Genomic DNA, 17,088 nt, shown 5'->3' on the forward strand with positions numbered 1-17,088 from the left:
TAAAATAGCTACATTACTTCTCTAAAAGCACATTCCCTACAGTTTAACCATTTAAGGAATACATAAAGTCTGCTTCAGGTATCACCTCAGCATCATGTCCTCCAGATGGGTCCTCACCAGGGCAGAGAGAGGGGGAGGATGACCTCCCTCAACCTGCTGGCCATGCTCTTCTTAATGCCCCCCAGGAGACCATTGGCCTTCTTGGCCACAAGGGTGCATTGGTGGCTCATGGGCAATTTGTTGTCCACCAGGACTCCCAGGTCCCTCTTTGCAGAGTTGCTTTCCAGCAGGTCAACCCTAACTTGTACTGGTTCATGGGGTTATTCCTTCCTCGGTGCAGGACCCTACACTTAGCCCTTGTTGCTTTCAGACCCTCACCGAGGAACTGAGATCTGGGGGAAGTTTTCAGGATAACACTGTTTTAATCAGTCAATAAAAGTTGACTTTTACGTCTGGGTCCTCTGCCAAGGTCTTGCCTTAGTGGGGAGACGTCTCATTGCCGGCTGCTCTTCTGGAGGATCCCATTCCTCCTTCTCTCCATCTCCCCACTGCTCCCCGGACCCGGACTCTTTTCCTGTGGCCTCTCTCCGCTTCCTGTGCCTGGGGTGGCAGCCTGGTCCCTCAGCTGCATGGGGACCAAACATGGCTGGGACCTGCCACCCCTCTGGGGCAGGATGGCAGCGGGCAGACAGCCGCATCCTGGGGACATCAGGGACCGAGAAGGGCGGTGATGGGCAGGGGACTCCCGGTCACTGCTCTCCATCATCATCCGGCTGCACTGGGGGTGCTGCCCAGTGGGTAGGGTCTTCCTGGCCACCCAAGAAGAGAGAAAGAAGATGAGGAGGGACCCTGGACTTCAGTCTTGGGGCAGAAGGGGGCTCTGGGGTCCGTACTGGGGGCTCTGAGCGAAGGGGCTTCAGGGTGTGGGAGTAGCAGGCATCTCCTGGGCATTTCCTGGGCATCCACAGGCTGGATGAGGCTTGGAGCAACCTGGTCTAGTGGGAGGTGTCCCTGCCCATGGCAGGGCTTTGGAACCGGATGGTCTTTAAGGTCCCTTCCAACCCAAACCATTCTATGACCCCTGGCATTAGCCCTTGCTCTCTGCAAGCCCCACAGGACACCCACCTCCCCATGCCTCTTCCAGGCATCTTACCGGTGCTCATTACACCTCCATCAGCGTGACATGGCTTTCCGCGGCCACCTTGCGCTGGAGATGGAGTGGCAGCTCCCCGTCCCCTTCCCTGGTGCTGCTGGGTGCTGGCTCCTCTGAGATCCACAGCCAGTGGCACTCCTCCTCCATGGTCCTCCAGGCGCTGGCCTTCACTTTGTACCAGGACTGACGGATGCGCTGCAGACTGAGCCCCATCCCCACACCTCTGAATTCCACCTGGGGCAGGGGCTCCATCCCAGCTCTCAGCAACCGTTCCAGGACCACAGGGGAGGGGGGCTGGGGCCACCTGGAAACCTGCATGGAATGAGACCCTCCATATCCAACTGTCTGCAGGTCTGTCCAGTTGTCGCCAGGGCTCCTGGGCAGAGGGGCATTGCAGCTCTTGCAACATCTCTCTGGGGGGTTTTCGGGGAACCGCTGGGTCCTCTCCCACATGAAGACCGGCTCCCTGTCGATGGCCAGCTCAAAGCCCAGACCCACTTCCAGCTGCAGGTCCTCCTCGTCCACCAGGATGTCCACAGTGTGGAGGATGGCGGTCAGCGTGGGCAAGTCCTGGTCTGCCACGGGCTCCCGGCAGTGCGGGCAGTGGCCAGTGAAGCATCGGCCACACCACGGGCAGATGAGATGTTCTTTCCTCACGGCTCCACAGAGGACCGCAGAGGTGCTATTTGGAACTTCCTTCAGCTTGCCCAGCAGGTCTCGGCAGATTTGGGTCATGTCCAGGGATTCCATCAGGAACGCAGTGAGCTCCTCCGCATCGATGCCCAGGAACTCCAACAGCAACCTGGTGAGCTCCTTCATGTCAGTGGAGGACAGCTGGTTCCCCAGGATCTCGGTGCTGGTGGCAGCACTGGAATTTCCACCTTGAGCCATGTCTTCTGTCTCCCGGGGGAGCTCCCTTGCAGAAGCCTCTTCCCTGCCGTGGTCACTTCCCCACTGTCCTCTCCCATGGGGCTTCTCCCACCTGCGGGTGGAAATACCGGCTGGTCTGTTGGGGCTGCTGTGGGATGGGATGGACCCAGTCCCTCTCTCTGCCTTCTCCTGACCAACTGGGGGGTCTCACAGATCGCCAGAGCCAGCCCTTCTGGCTCTGGGATGCTCTGGGTGAGGTGGGGTCTTGGGGGACATTGGGACAAGCCCATCCCAGCAGCACAAGGCGTATAGGGAGGGGGTGGGCATCTTCCGGCCCCAGAAGAAAAGGGGCTGAGGGACCAAGTACTCAGGACAGAGCTCTGGGGCCACCAGCAGGTTCTGCGGGAGGGGGTACAGTGGGTGTCAGCAGAAGGCTTTGCCCTGGAAGCTTCCCATCCCCACAGGGGTTTGCCCTCGCCCTCCCCAAGTCCCTCCCCCCGCATGGAAGGGCTCTTCTTACCCATCCTTCAAGGTCTTTGTAGACCCCTCCACACCTTCCGAGTGGGTGGTGGCTCCTGGAGGAGGAGGTAGAAGAATGAGGAAGGACAACGATCATGGGGGCCATGCAATGGGTGTCCCAGAGCCTGGTGCACTTCTGGGACGGGGACACTCACCTCTCGCATCCTTCCTCGTCCTTTTCTGAGGGCTCTTCACCACAGAGGTCCCCTGCCCCCCAACAGCAAGCCCCTCATTAGTGCAGGATGTCTCCTCTCGGCCAGGAAGGCTTTTGCCTGGTAAAGAAGGACCCTGGGAAGAGGACCTGGAGTTAGAGGGACAGGAGCATCCCTGGCCCCAAGTCTGGTGCCCAAGTGGAGGTGGCTCCAGGGCAGGGGTCTTGCTTGGGTGGGCAATGGCCAGTGTTCACTGCTCCCTCTGAGCTCTGCCCTGGGCTACCCTCATCCAGGGAGTGTTGGCCAAGAAGGATGCCTACCTTGGCCTTGCTCTTTAGGCCAAATATCCTGGGGACGAGCAGAATGAATATGGCCACCAAGCCGAGGATGCAGAGCAGCGCACATGTGCAGAGGAAGCCCCAAAGGCCTGAGATGAGGGGTGGCACCACCCGCTGCTCCATCGTGCCCACACAAGTGCCATCATCTGCTGCAGCGTTCTGTATGATGAAGGGGTGTGCAAAAGGGGTAAAGTGGGGAGGCTGAGGAACCCAACGAGATCCCCTGAGGGGAGGAGAGGGTTCTGCCCCAGCAATGTCTCCTACTTGGGGCCAGGCCATGGTCACTGGGAAGCAGCAGACAACCAGGGCCAATACCAGCGCCATGATAGCAAAGTCAGTGATGAAGCAGCGTGCCGGGCTCATTCCCCAGAGCGTGAGAGACGTGCCTGGAACATGCCAGAGAAAGACAAGGAGAGCTTGAGGATGTATGGCCAGACCCAGACAGCAGTTCACCGGCTCTTCCTTCCCAGCCCAAGAGCGTCTCTTCACCTGGCAGCTCACAGGCAAAATGCCACCCGGCGCTCACCCACGTATGAATTCCCGTGTTTGTGATGCAGGCGTGACACGCGGCTGTCACCCTTTCAGCAGCTGTGATGTCTCCAGCACTCAGCTATGGCAACCTTTGTGATGCAAGTGACCCTCCCTGAGCTGAGCTGAATCCTCACTTGAACACTTGCCAACGGCCAGCACAGCTGGACCAGGTTCAGCACAGCTGGGCCACGGCCAGCCCACTCCTTGCCCAGGCCTGGGGGGGATTTTGGGGAACCGCTGGGTCCTCTCCCACACGAAGACCGGCTGGCTCTCCGTCAATGGCCAGCTCAAAGCCCAGACCCACTTCCAGCTGCAGGTCCTCCTCGTGCACCAGGATGTCCACAGTGTGGAGGATGGCGGTCAGCGTGGGCAAGTCCTGGTCTGCCACGGGCTCCCGGCAGTGCGGGCAGTGGCCAGTGAAGCATCGGCCACACCACGGGCAGATGAGATGTTCTTTCCTCACGGCTCCACAGAGGACCGCAGAGGTGCTATTTGGAACTTCCTTCAGCTTGCCCAGCAGGTCTCGGCAGATTTGGGTCATGTCCAGGGATTCCATCAGGAACGCAGTGAGCTCCTCCGCATCGATGCCCAGGAACTCCAACAGCAACCTGGTGAGCTCCTTCATGTCAGTGGTGGACAGCTGGTTCCCCAGGATCTCGGTGCTGGTGGCAGCACTGGAATTTCCACCTTGAGCCATGTCTTCTGTCTCCCGGGGGAGCTCCCTTGCAGAAGCCTCTTCCCTGCCGTGGTCACTTCCCCACTGTCCTCTTCCATGGGGCTTCTCCCACCTGCGGGTGGAAATACCGGCTGGTCTGTTGGGGCTGCTGTGGGATGGGATGGACCCAGTCCCTCTCTCTGCCTTCTCCTGACCAACTGGGGGGTCTCACAGATCCCCAGAGCCAGCCCTTCTGGCTCTGGGATGCTCTGGGTGAGGTGGGGTCTTGGGGGACATTGGGACAAGCCCATCCCAGCAGCACGAGGCATATAGGGAGGGGGTGGGAAGGACGCCTACCTTGGCCTTGCTCTTTAGGCCAAAGATCCTGGGGACGAGCAGAATGAATATGGCCACCAAGCCGAGGATGCAGAGCAGCGCACATATGCAGAGGAAGCCCCAAAGGCCTGAGATGAGGGGCAGCACCACCCGCTGCTCCATCTTGCCCAGGGAAGTGCCATCATCTGCTGCAGCGTTCTGTATGATGACGGGGTGTGCAAAAAGGGTCAAGTGGGGAGGCTGAGGAACCCAACGAGATCCCCCAAGGGGAGGAGAGTCTCCTCCACATTGACTGGCAGGCCCAGTTTCTGCTCCATTTTGAGTTCTGGGATGAGGCCCTCCATGGTCTCCTGGCCTTTGTTGTGGTGGAGAGGCATCTCTCTTTCCATGGAGTGGACCTTGGGCACCTCAGGAGGTGAATTGGGAATGGTAGCTAGACTCGCAGCTCTTTTTCCCTCCTGAAGCAGTGCTTCTGCCATAGTGTTTGCTGGAGAAGCCCTTACATCAATATCTTCACTCAGTTTTCACCCGAGCTTCCCCAGCTTTCTGGGTTGTGCTACTTTTGTGGCTTTTATAGGCAGTTTGTGAAATATTCCCTCTCGGGAGCGGTTCTCTCCCTCCTCACCTTGGAGAGAGAGGTGGGGGAGAGTATCTGTTGTTGGTTTCAGTGGCCAGGCCGGCCCAAACCACCACAACGTTCCAGTGCTGGAAGGGGGAGCGCTAGGGCAGTCCCGGGTGTTTGTGTGGAGGGAAAGCTGGAGAGGCTTTTTATCTCCAGTGGAGGTTTTCAAAGCTCTGCTCACAATCCAGGAGCCTCGTCTGCAGCCCACAGCGCCTCTGGATCTCCATTTGTAAACTGTGAGTCTCTAGTTCCATTTTCACAGCCTCATCCAGGAAGGCCAGATCCTGCACGATGGGAACCACCACATCACATTAGGGCAGTGATGGTGCCTCTGTTCTCGGCACTGGTGAGGCCTCACCTTGAGTACTGCGTTCAGTTCTGGGCCCCTCATGACAAGAAGGACAGTGAAGTGCTGGAGCACGTCCAGAGGAGAGCCACCAAGCTGGTGAGGGGTCTAGAGAGCATGTCATATGAGGAGAGGCTGAGGGAACTGGGCATGTTTAGTTTGGAGAAGAGGAGGCTGAGGGGAGACCTTATTGCCCTCTACAACTACCTGAAAGGAGGGTGTAGAGAGGTGGGTGTTGGACTCTTCTCCCAAGGGAATAATGGCAGGACCAGAGGAAATGGTCTGAAGTTGCATTGAAGTAGACATGGCACTTCAGGGCATGCTCTAGTGCCCGAGATTGTTGGTTTGTGTCTGTTTGTGGGTGGGGTTTTTTGGTGGTTTTTTTTTGTTTTTGTTTCTGTTTGGTTGGTTTTTTTGTTTGGTTGTTGGTTTTTTTTTTTTGTGGTTGGACTCAATGATCTCAAAGGTCCCTTCCAACCATGAAGATTCTGTGATTCTGTGATCACGCTTTCCTGGTCGCTGGGGTGTTGGAGGAGTCAGAGCTGGAACATTCTTCAGAGTCTACGCCCCATTGAATGGCAGGCCCAGTTCCTGCTCCAGTTTGGATTCTGGGATGAGGCCCTCCATGGTCTCCTGGCCTTTGTTGCGGTGGAGAGGCATCTCCATTTCCCTGGAGTGAACCTCGGGCACCTCAGGAGCTGGATTGGGAGCACCCAGCTGGATCTTGAGATGTTGCTGGTGCTGCTGTAACTTCGACTTCACAGGCCATGTTGGAGGTCAAGAGTTGTTGCTGCCCTCAGCCGTCTCCCAGTTGAGCCTGTTTGAAAAGGAGGAGGAGGCTTTAAAGACCTCCTTTAAAAGCCCGTAAAGGCTCCGGGGGGACAAAGTCTGCAGAGAGAGGAGGCAGAGCGAGGGGACGGGGCAAGCCCCGCGTTGGCGTTGAGTCCGCGCTGGGGAAGGGAAATCGCGGCAAAACGGCTGGGCAAGGAGCTCTTTTGGAGGGCTTTCTGAACCCGCGCAGAGCTTGCCGCAAGCCGGTGGCTGGTGGGCGGGCTACTGAGGCGGCGTGGCCAGGAACCAGCACCCCCGGCGGCAGATTCAAACCAGGAGTAAACACGCCGGGCCCACTCCTCCAAGGAGAGCTGGGCAGCCAGCAAGTAAGCCAGGGGGTGGGCGTCACCCGGAATGCCACCTGGTGGCCACCGGGGACCTGGTGGCCTCCCGGGACCTGGTGGCCACCAGGGAGCACCACCACAAGGTGCGGGGAAAGGGCACCTAGGAGGGAACTGAAGCTTCGCCAGCTCGACAGGCGAGTCCTGCTGGTGATCACCACCCCCTGGGAAAGAGCTTAGCCCTGGTCTCCAACCGGAGAAAGGTCATGCTCTCAACCTCAAGCAGAATGGATGTGGGAACTCAAGACAGAGCTCCCATGGAAACGTGCGGCTGTCCAGGTCACAGGGAGTGCCAGGACCTTTTACTGGTACCAGGTGGCAGCTCTGAGACCTGCTGTGTGAGATGTGAAGGGGTGAATAATCTGCTCAGCCTGGTGGCGGAGCCGAAAGAGGAAGTCAAAAGGTTGAGGAGCATTAGGGAGGGAAGCAGCCAGGGTCTAGGATCCTCTGTACCTGGCCCCGGTCAGGCTGAAGGCAGAAGCCTAAATGAAGAGAGCAAATGGAGGCAGGTTCGTGGTCAGGACAGCAGAAGAACTTCCCCCTTGCCCACCTCGCCCTGTCTGGTACCGCTGAAGAACAGATAGGTTCTGGTTGAGGAAGGGCAGCCAAGTGAGGAAGTAGATCACAGAATCTTCATGGTTGGAAGGGACCTTTGAGATCATCGAGTCCAACCACAAAAAAACCTAAACCAAAACAAAACAAAAAACCCCCAAAAAACCAAAACAAAAAAAAAACCAAAAACCACAAACAGACACAAACCAACAATCTCAGGCGCTAGAGGGTGCCCTGAAGTGAATGATGGACACTCTACACCACAGATGTCTCCTCAGTCAAAAAAGTGTACACCCCAGATCACCACCACACCCACAGGGAGAAAAAGAAGGGTTGTAGTTGTTGGTGACTCCTACCTGAGGGGGGCGGAGGGCCCAATATGATGGGTGAACCCTCCTCAAGGGATGGAGGTGTTGCCCTCTATGTTAAGGAACAGATAGAGAGTGAGGAGATGTCCCTCTAAGTTCTAACACGTCCAGCACAGCAGCACTCAGTGGTGGTGTGACTTCATTCAGGCCACGACAGTTAGCCTCTGCTCTCCATCAGATTTCCACACCGAACCCAAGGAGATGACAAGTCACCCGAACACCTTCTTGTGGATGAGAAGCTCAACGAGCTGGCAGAGTGCACTGACAGCCCAGAAAGCCCACTGCATCCTGGGCTACATCAAAAGAAGCGTGGCCAGCAGTTCGCGGGAGGTCTTTCTAGCCCTCTGCTGTACCCTCTCCAGTAGTTCTCTGTTCTTCTTGAACTGGGGGGCCCAGAACTGGACCCAGTGCTCCATGTGGCCTCCCCAGGAGGAGGAGGAGAGGGGGAGGATGACCTCCCTCCACTTGGTGGTCATACTCTTTTTAATGCACCCCCAGACCAGGGGGGCTTGGAGCAACCCCAAAACCTTTCCCCAACACTGCCTTTGGAGGATGCCTTTCAGTTCTGCCTGGCTTCTGTCCCACCCACCCGTGAAGGAGAGAGAACACGTAGCCATCAGAGCCACTTGTAGCAGGTTCCACCAGGGAGGTTCAGTTCCCTGGAAAAGGAATGTCACTCTTATCTTCAAGAAGGACAAGAAGGAGGACCTGGGGCACCATAGAGCGGCCAGGCCTGTAACTCCTCCCTGTGGGGCCTGGGGGACATCCTTGCAGCCCTGGCAGCAGCCCCCTACTCCCAGCCTCCTCTTGTCTCCATGGCAACCGCAGATACAAATACCATGACAACCCCATGGCAACAGCACAGGCGATGCCACCAGTTACCAGCCTGGAGGTGGGCGGATGCCCAGGCGTGCTGAAGCCGGAGATCTCTTCTTCTGAGCTTCACGGCTACTACTCTTCCAACCCTGCAGTGGTGACCGCCAGTAACTCCAGATGGAGGAGAAGGTGTTGTCCCGCTGCCCTGAGGTGGTCAGACACGGTCATCTCAGACTCATCCATCACCATCATCCCAGGGCTTGGGGAGCAGGTCCCCCACCGCGGCCCAGTCCTGTCTCTCCAGGTCCACATCAGCTGCTTCATGTCCAACCTGGACCCCAGGGAGCCCCTTTCAGAGGGCATTTATTTTCCCTGGGACAGGAACCAGGCAGAATCGAGAGGCATCCTCCAAAGTGGGGAGTCAGGGAAGGGTTTTGGGGGGTTGCTCCAAGCCCCTGGCAGGATCTTGGCTCTGCTGGGTTGAGGGAACCCATCGTGGCTGGACCAAGGCACCAGGAGATGGCTGGATTGGGCGAGGGAGGACAGCCCGGGGGCTGACTTGGAGTGAAAGAGCAGGGATATATCCACAGATAATTTGTGGAGGACCCTATTGGCTTCTAGGATGGCCCAACCGGCCCCCCAGCTGTCTGCTTGGCCCCCTTAGAGGTGTCGTGGGTGGAAGAGCTCCAGGACCCAGTGAGCCAAGCAGTCTCCTCACCAGTGACCATCAGAGAGCAGATACAGCCCCATATTGGGTGCTTTCCTTCTAATCCTTGAGGCCTGACCCCCCATCCCCTTCCAGCCCTGAGGGCCTGACCCTTCTGCTCCCAAGGGCTGAGGAGAGATGGGGGGTGCTGGTGGGGAGCACCTACACTGGGGACTCCCTGGTGCTCACCTCGGTGGTGATGATCCTACTGGGGCACCCCATATCGCTGGCACTTGTCCCGGTTCCTCCTGACAGCCCCACAAAAAAACACCCGGGCATCACAAATCCTGCTCCAGGATCCCACCCACGGCTTGGCTCCCCACTGGTGTGTCCCCATCGCCGTGTCCCTATCGCCGTGTCCCCATCGCCGTGTCCCCATCGCTGCCCATGACAGACACCCCCTGGCCCTTCCTCCTGGTCTCAGGGGGTTTGGGGCTTGAGAAGATTGGGAAAAGGGCCTTTTTCATCCCCTAAATGTGAAAATAAGGTTGATTATCAAAGTAATTATTAAAAATAACTGCTTTGCTGGAACTTGCTGTAGGTTGTGGGGCCTGGGGGGGTGCCCCACACTTCCTGGGGTCTTGGGGGGGGGGGGGGGGGGGCAGAGGGTATCTCTCTAGCTCAGGTTGCCTCAAGATGGCAGCAAGAACATGCAGCAATCCCTCTACCCGCTTGGAGGGAGTAGGGACCGCTCCATCCAACCCATCCTGGCTCCGAGGACACCCCCAGCCGCCTTCTCCTGGCATCGTCTCCCCCACTTCTTCTTCTTCTCCTCCTCCTCCTGGTGCGACGCAACTTCTGCTGCTCCTTCTCGGTGCCCCTCCATTCCCCCCCACCCCCCCAAAAAAAAAAAATCCCCCACATCTGCTGGTGGCTCCGGAGCTGCCACCGATGTCCTCCTCCGTCACCCCGACCCTCCGGCCCCAACTCTGCTCCTTGGCAAAAGTAAGTTGGTGCTTTTCTCCCCTCCTCGCCGGGATGCTCGGAGCCGTTTCCCAAGCGATGGGAAGAGGCGCTATTAATAAATCCCGTCAGATTTTATCACTTCTCTCTGTGCCAATGAAGAGGGTGGTTTGGGGAAAGGTGGGGGAAGGCGGCGGGGGGGGGGGGGGATGGAGGGGGGGCGGGGGGGGGCTGGGGGGGTGGGAAACCTGTTTCTCTGGAGCGTTTCGTAGCTACCAGCTCACCCTGGGTGTGCAGGAGCATGGGATGGCTCAGCAGGCTCTTCAGCCAGCTCTCTTGTAAGTCACGGGGCTGGGGGGGGCTCGAAGGGGGGTGTGTGTGTGTGTGTGGAATTTTGGGGTTAATTTGGCAGGAATTAGCAAGGGGAAAGGGTTGCCCGGCTCCCTGGGGACTGCGCTGGCCGGGGCACGGGAGCCGTTGGGTTTCTCCCAAACTTGTGTGGAGCCCGGGTACCTCCTTGGGAGTGGGTGAGGTGGGACCGGGATGAGGGAAAGCGATGCGGAGAAAAGGGGTGCGCAGGGTTGGTGCATCTCCCCGTCTCCATGGAGCCCCGGAGACGGTGGTCTCTGTCCCCCCCACCCCAACTTCCCCCCCCTTGTCCCTTGTCAGCCCACCCTGGGTTGGGGGGGGGGGGGGGGCCCGGGGGGGGGGCAGGGAGGTAGCTCCATCCTTTTGAGGGTTTTTAGGCGTTTTAAATATCTCGGGCAGGAGAGTGGGCGCAGGCTGTCAGCGCCGCTCTCCCTGCGTGGGAGAGATGAGGAGGGGGAGCTCCGGGTACCGCTGGCGGCCGGGCTGGGCTGGCCGTGGGGTGACAGTGGTTGACCCGTGTCCATCCGAAGCTCCTAAGAAGGTCCTGCTCCTGCCCAGAAGCTTTTTGGTCTTGGCTTCTTCCCTCCCCCCCATCTTTTTTGGGGTGCAAGGAGGGTCCTGCCCCCCACTCCGTGATGCAGGGATGCTCTGACTGTCTTCCAGCGGCTGTAGCGGAAAGGGGTCGTGCCCAGTTTGTTCCTGGTGTAGCACCAGTCACTCCCAGGCGTGACGCCTCGACAGGGGGGGTGCAATTTGGGGGCAACAGGGGAGGAAGGGGATCTGAGAAGAAGAGGAAGGAGATGGGGCGAGACCTGCCTCTGAACCTGTCTCCAAGGCAGGGGTTGCCACGCAGGGTGGGTGACGGGGTGCAGCCACCCATGGGGTGACCCAGCAGGGACCCACTGAGCTGCTGGGGAGCAGTGGGGGGAGTCCCCTGGGGGGCTGCATCTCCTCACAACCCTGCAAGCTCCTCCCTGGCGTTTGGGGAACTGCCCGACCAGCTTCATCCCACCACTTCCCCATTCCCACTCATCACAGGGGTGCCCCCCGCCACCTTCACCGCCCCCCCGGAATGGCAGCCGCCCCACTGCATACCGTCGAGTGGGGGGGCACCCCATTGCTCCCCTCTTTCTCAGCCCCTCGGTGTCCCAAAACCATTTTGGCAGAGCTCTGGGGAGGGGGACAGGTCTTCTGGGGGCCTGGGTGGGATGGACTCAATGCCCGGCCATGGTGGGGGTCCTCAGAGGAGCGTTAAAGCAAGTGTTATGGGGGAGAGGGGGGAAGTGCACCCCACAAGTTGGGAGGTGTCGCTGTGGCCCCGGGGGTGTGGCGGTGCCAAACGGCCACCCCGTGACCTCCAACGTCGGCCCCGGCAGCTCTTGCACCATCCTCCTCCTTCCTGCCTGGGGTTCTTCCGCGGTGCTGGGGGACCTGTGGGGTTTTTTTTTGGGGGGGGCGGGGGAGGGAATCCCTGCGACGGGGGCTCGTTGTCCTGGGGGGGGCAGCTTGCCAACTCCTCCCAGGTACGAGCCGCAACGCCGGCTGCCTTGGGCTCCCTGCCCAAATTCCCGGCTGATCCCAAGACCTGCCCCAACCCGCCCGAAGGACCGTAGTGGGCGAGCGAAAGGGTCCTGGGGCCTTCCTCGCCTCCCGCCTCCTCTTCCTCCCCGGCGTCGGCGGCCCCGGTGAGCCCTTTCCGGAAGGAGGAGTGGTTTCCCCCACCGGTACCAGCCCGCGGGACACGCACCCAACGGGCCAACCCTCCCCGTCGGCGACGCCACCGCCTGTCCCCGTCACCGCCGGGGCGAGGAGCGGGTCCGGCCAGGGGGGACCAAGGCGGCTCCCGTCAAGGTGAGACCTTCCGCCCGCTCCCCGGGGAGGGGGGAGACACGCTTGGGTGCCATGGAGGGAGGTGGGAGAGCCAAGGGAGGGTGGGTGCAGGAGGAAGGACGTGTGGCAGCGGTGCCGGGGTGCTCGGGAGGTTGGGGACACCAGGGCAGGGCTCTCCGACGGTGCTCCCCACCCCGCAGCTGGCCATCGGGATGTGCCTGGGCTTCCATATCTCCTGCCAGTGTTTGCCCAACGGTGAGGCGGTTCCTGCCGGAGAACATGCCCGTCTGTGCTCTCCGGTATGGCACGGTGCCCGTGAGGACGTGGTGGGGAGAAAAGCTGGAGATGGGAGCCCTCCCGGGGGCTGATGCAACAGCTCCGTGCATTTTCCACCGGGATTCGATGCATCATCCCAGAGGAGGATCCCCCCCAGGACGCGCTGCTCCTCCTAACCCAGCCTTAGTCGGGGAAATCTACCCTGCATCCCCCCGGCTGGAAAAGGTGACCCCACCGCCGTGTCCACGGGGACGGAGACAGGGACATCCAGGGGATGTCTGGTTGTTTGGTCAGGGATGGGAAAGGACCGCTGGGACTGTCCCAAGGAGGTGGCAGGGATCTGGTGACACGCCAGCAGCTGGGGAAGGTGGGACCAGGCTGGAGGAGGCACCAGCATCAGGGCAGGGAGGTGGGGAGAGGTCAGGTCCCCCTGAGCACGGTGTGTCCTCGGGGCTTCCGTGGGCAAGGTGGTGCTGCCCACCCCTCTCTGGGCCCAAAACTGTCCCCACCCCAGGACGAGGTGGCCATCGGGGCCCTCAGCTCTACCGGGGAGGGGACAGCCAGCTGCAATGTCCCATCGCATCCGATGGGACACCTACCCCTCCTTGCCATCAAGTGGGGTGACAGCGGGGCTCGCGGGGGTGCAGCAACACCCCGGGAAGGGGAGATTTAGATGAGGCGTTAGGAAGAAATTCTTTCCTGTGAGGGTGGGGAGACACACACGCACGGGCGCGTGTGCAAGGGCACAAATGCCACTGTCCCCAAGCTCTGCGTTTCCATGCCTTCGCCTTCAGCTGTTATTAATACTCGGCATCAAGGCTCTTCCAGGCGGGGGGGGGGGTTGGGAAAGTGGCGTCTGAATCACTTTGCTTTTTTCCCCCGGCAGAGTTATTACTCACGAGGGGGAGACGGAGCGGGGAGCCTTTCGTGCAAAGCCTTGCTCGTGTCCCCGATTGCAAACGGTGGCAGACCCCCGTGTGACACCCACGTCCCCTCCACCGAGGCATCCCGGCATGCTGGGGGGGGGGGGGGGGGGGGGGGGGGGGACGACTTAAAACCTGGGATTCCCAGCTCAGAAACCCCGGGGAGACCTTTCTCTGAGGAACCAGGGGAGGGTAAAATGGGATTTTTTCCCTCCCTGGGGGCTGGGAATCCCTCTGGCTGGGGTTGTGTTTTCCCCGGCCGTGGGGCAGGGAGGGACGGTGGCCACGGTGGCATCGCGGCCGAGGCCACTCTGTTTTGGGGAAGCGGCTGCAAAGAGGGAAGAGGAACAGGAGACGCTGGAGACGCAGCTCCCGTCAGCCCCTGGGGAAACCTCGCAGGACTCTCTCGGGCTTTTCGTTTTGGGGCAGTTTGCTACGTTTCGTGTTAAAAAACCAAAAAAGGCTAAAAAATTAGTTTTCAGCAGAACTCCCCGTATCCCGCAGGGAAAAACCCAGCAGCCACGTCCCGGGAAGGGGGGGAAAGGCTTCTCCCCGGCTGTAAGCACCAGTACGGGAGGTTAACTGGGTTGCGCTGGGGTGAACTGGGATGGCCCCACTGTGCGGAAAGAGGCTGCAGAGGGAAGGAAGTGCTGCAGATTCGGGGCAGGCTGCTCCCTGCACCCCTTTTCTCTGAGCAAAGAGCTGCTCGAAGGCATGAGCCGGGCTGCCTTTGGGGAAAAAAAACCAGAATTTTTAAGGTTTGAGTTATTCCATCCCAGGGAGGAGGTGAAAAACGTGGCCTTGAAGTGTCCGCTCCTCTCCGTTAGGCTGGGAAGTTGGAGGGTGATGTCTTGCCCCCACGGAGGTGATTTCCACAGAGGTTTTGGGTGTCTTCACCCCGTTAATGGGTGTGGAGAGCTCTGCCTGTCCCCTGTCCCCTGTCGCCATCCCTGCCTGCTGTGGCTGCCCCATCCCTGGAGGGGTTCAAGGCCAGGTTGGAAGGGGCTTGGAGCAACCTGGTGTGGTGGGAGGTGTCCCTGCCCAGGGCAGGGGGTGGCACTGGGTGGGCTTTGAGGTCCCTTCCCACCCAAACCACTCTGTGATTCTATGAAATCCTCTCTTCCTTTCCCAGGCCCTGCCAGGATCTTCCCTCCCCATTCCCCGGGGGGGGGTTGTTTGGGGCTTCCTCCCTGCTCTGACCCCCAGCAGAGGAGGAGGAGGAGGAGGAAGGGGGATTGCCTTCACCTCCCTCTGCCGCTACAGCCAGAGGCAAAATACCTGCCCGTGCTGCCAGGGTCTGGCCCGTCCCCATGGGGCCCTGCTGGGGCTGCTTCCAGCAAACAGGGAAATTCCACCTGGCAGAAACCAGGGCATTTTTTTCTCCATCTTTTTTTTTTTTTTCATTTTATCTCAGAAGGTTGAAGCACGGAGGGATTTCAGAGGGGAAATTCCCAAACCCTTCCCCTTGCGGAGACGGCACGGGATGCTCCGCCGGCTCCGCTCTGTGTCCAGAGCATCGCTGCCCCAGGCAAAGATGGGGTGAGGTGAAACAAAGGTGCCTTTTCCCCTGCTGGGACCCCCCACTCCCGGCCCCAAATCAAAAGAAAAACTCGAAGTTAAAAATTAGGGACCTCGCACTGAAAAAAAGTTGAGAAATCACCCGGTTCGAAGGGAATAAAGATCATGTTTTCGGCGTGAGCTGGTGCGCCTGCAGCTCAGGTTGGGCGGGCAGAGGGTTGAAGGAACCTCGGAGGGTCATTTGGGTTATTCCGTTACTTAAAATGATATTTTAAATGTTTATCTTTCTCACAAAAAGGCTGAAAAACTTTGCAGAGGGTGAAAAACTTGCAGTTGGGTGGCGAGCCTGTCTTGCGCCAGCCTCTGCAGCGGCGTGGTGATTGACGAGCAAGAGAATGAAGTGCTTCATTAAACGACAGCAATTAGCATCCCCCGGAACTCGGCTGAATTTCCCTGGGAAATGCAAACTTCCTGCATTTTGCAAACCCAGCCGAGTGTGGGGCACGGGGGGGGGGCTGTGAAGGGCCGTAGGACAGTATAGCATCTATAGGACGGTAGAGATCGTATAATGGGTGGCGTGGGACCTGCTAATGAACCCGCCGAGCGTGTGGAGAGGGCTGGGTGGTGGAACCCAGCAGTTTGGAAAGGGAAATGAGTTTGGAAGCAGGGCTCGGGGGTGTCTTCTGAGCTGGTGCTTGGTGGTTTTTTTGACTGGGGAAGTCATCACCGCCTGGTGTGACCACGGTCAAGGGCTTTTCCAGGCTGTGGACACCATAGAATTACAGAATAATGGTTTGCGTGGGAAGGGACATTAAAGACCATCCAGAGCCACCCCCTGCCCTGGGCAGGGACACCTCCCACCAGACCAGGTTGCTCCAAGCCCCCTCCAACCTGGCCTTGAACCCCTCCAGGGATGGGGCAGCCACAGCTTCTCTGGGCAACCTGGGCCAGGCTCTCACCACCCTCACACCAAAGAACTTCTTCCCCACATCTCATCTCCATCTCCCCTCTTTCGGTGTCAAACCCTTCCCCCTCCTCCTAGGGCTCCCCTCCCTCATCAAGAGTCCCTCTCCCCTTGAGGGACTGGAAGGGGCTCCAAGGTCTCCGCGGAGCCTTCTCTTCTCCAGGCTGAACCCCCCCAACTCTCTCAGCCTGTCCTCCCAGCAGAGGGGCTCCAGCCCTCCCAGCATCTCTGTGGTCTCCTCCGGACCTGCTCGATTTTCCTTTCCCTTCCTGAAAAGAAGCAGGAGCAGCATCTCCCGTGATTCCCAGGGGTTGCCTGGCGACAGGGATGCTTAGCGACCGGGACCCGCCGGCTCGCTTCCCGCCGTGCCAAAAATGATGCTGCAAGCCCTTGCCTGCTCCCCTTCCCTCTCCCGCAGAAAGGTTACCAGGAAAGACGCCCACCCTGTTCCTGGGAAGCTGTTTCCCCTCCCCGAGGGGAGGCTTTGAGTGCTGCTCAGGGGTTATTTTTAGCCTGACGTCGTTAATGTGAGCTCGGGTGGTTTGGTTTGGGGGGGAAGGTTGAGCCCTGCCAGCCCTCTCCAGCCCCTTGGCCTGGGGCCACATCCAACCCCGTCCTTCTCCATCCTCCCAGAATAAGAAGCATCTCCAGCATTTCCCCTACAACTGCCCTCAAGGGGTTTCAGAGCACCCCCAGGCTTGATTTTGGGAGCTCTACCAGGCTATTGAGACCCTGGCCCAGGTTGCCCAGAGAAGCTGTGGCTGCCCCATCCCTGGAGGGCTTCAAGGCCAGGTTGGAGGGGGCTTGGAGCAACCTGGTCTGGTGGGAGGTGTCCCTGCCCAGGGCAGGGGGTGGCACTTTATGATCTCTAAGGTCCCTTCCAACCCAAACCATTCTATGATTCTATTGCCACTTTTGACCCTTTTCCCTGCACTGCAGTCACATCGTTCTTGGTTGGAGCAGCGTTGGATCCATTTTTGGTTGTGAAGGTACAAGAAAAAACACAGACTAAGTGATAATTCCATTATTAGTTGTAAGAAGGAGTGGGAGCCCCAGGACAACCCCTGTGATACAGGATTATAGCACATCTGTGCATCCTGGGACCTCAGTCCCTTGGTGGGATGGGCTGGAAACCAGATCTGGAAGCCAGTGATCTTTTTGGGTCTGGC

Source organism: Numenius arquata, chromosome 9 (assembly GCF_964106895.1).
Source record: "Numenius arquata chromosome 9, bNumArq3.hap1.1, whole genome shotgun sequence".
NCBI lineage: Eukaryota > Metazoa > Chordata > Aves > Charadriiformes > Scolopacidae > Numenius > Numenius arquata.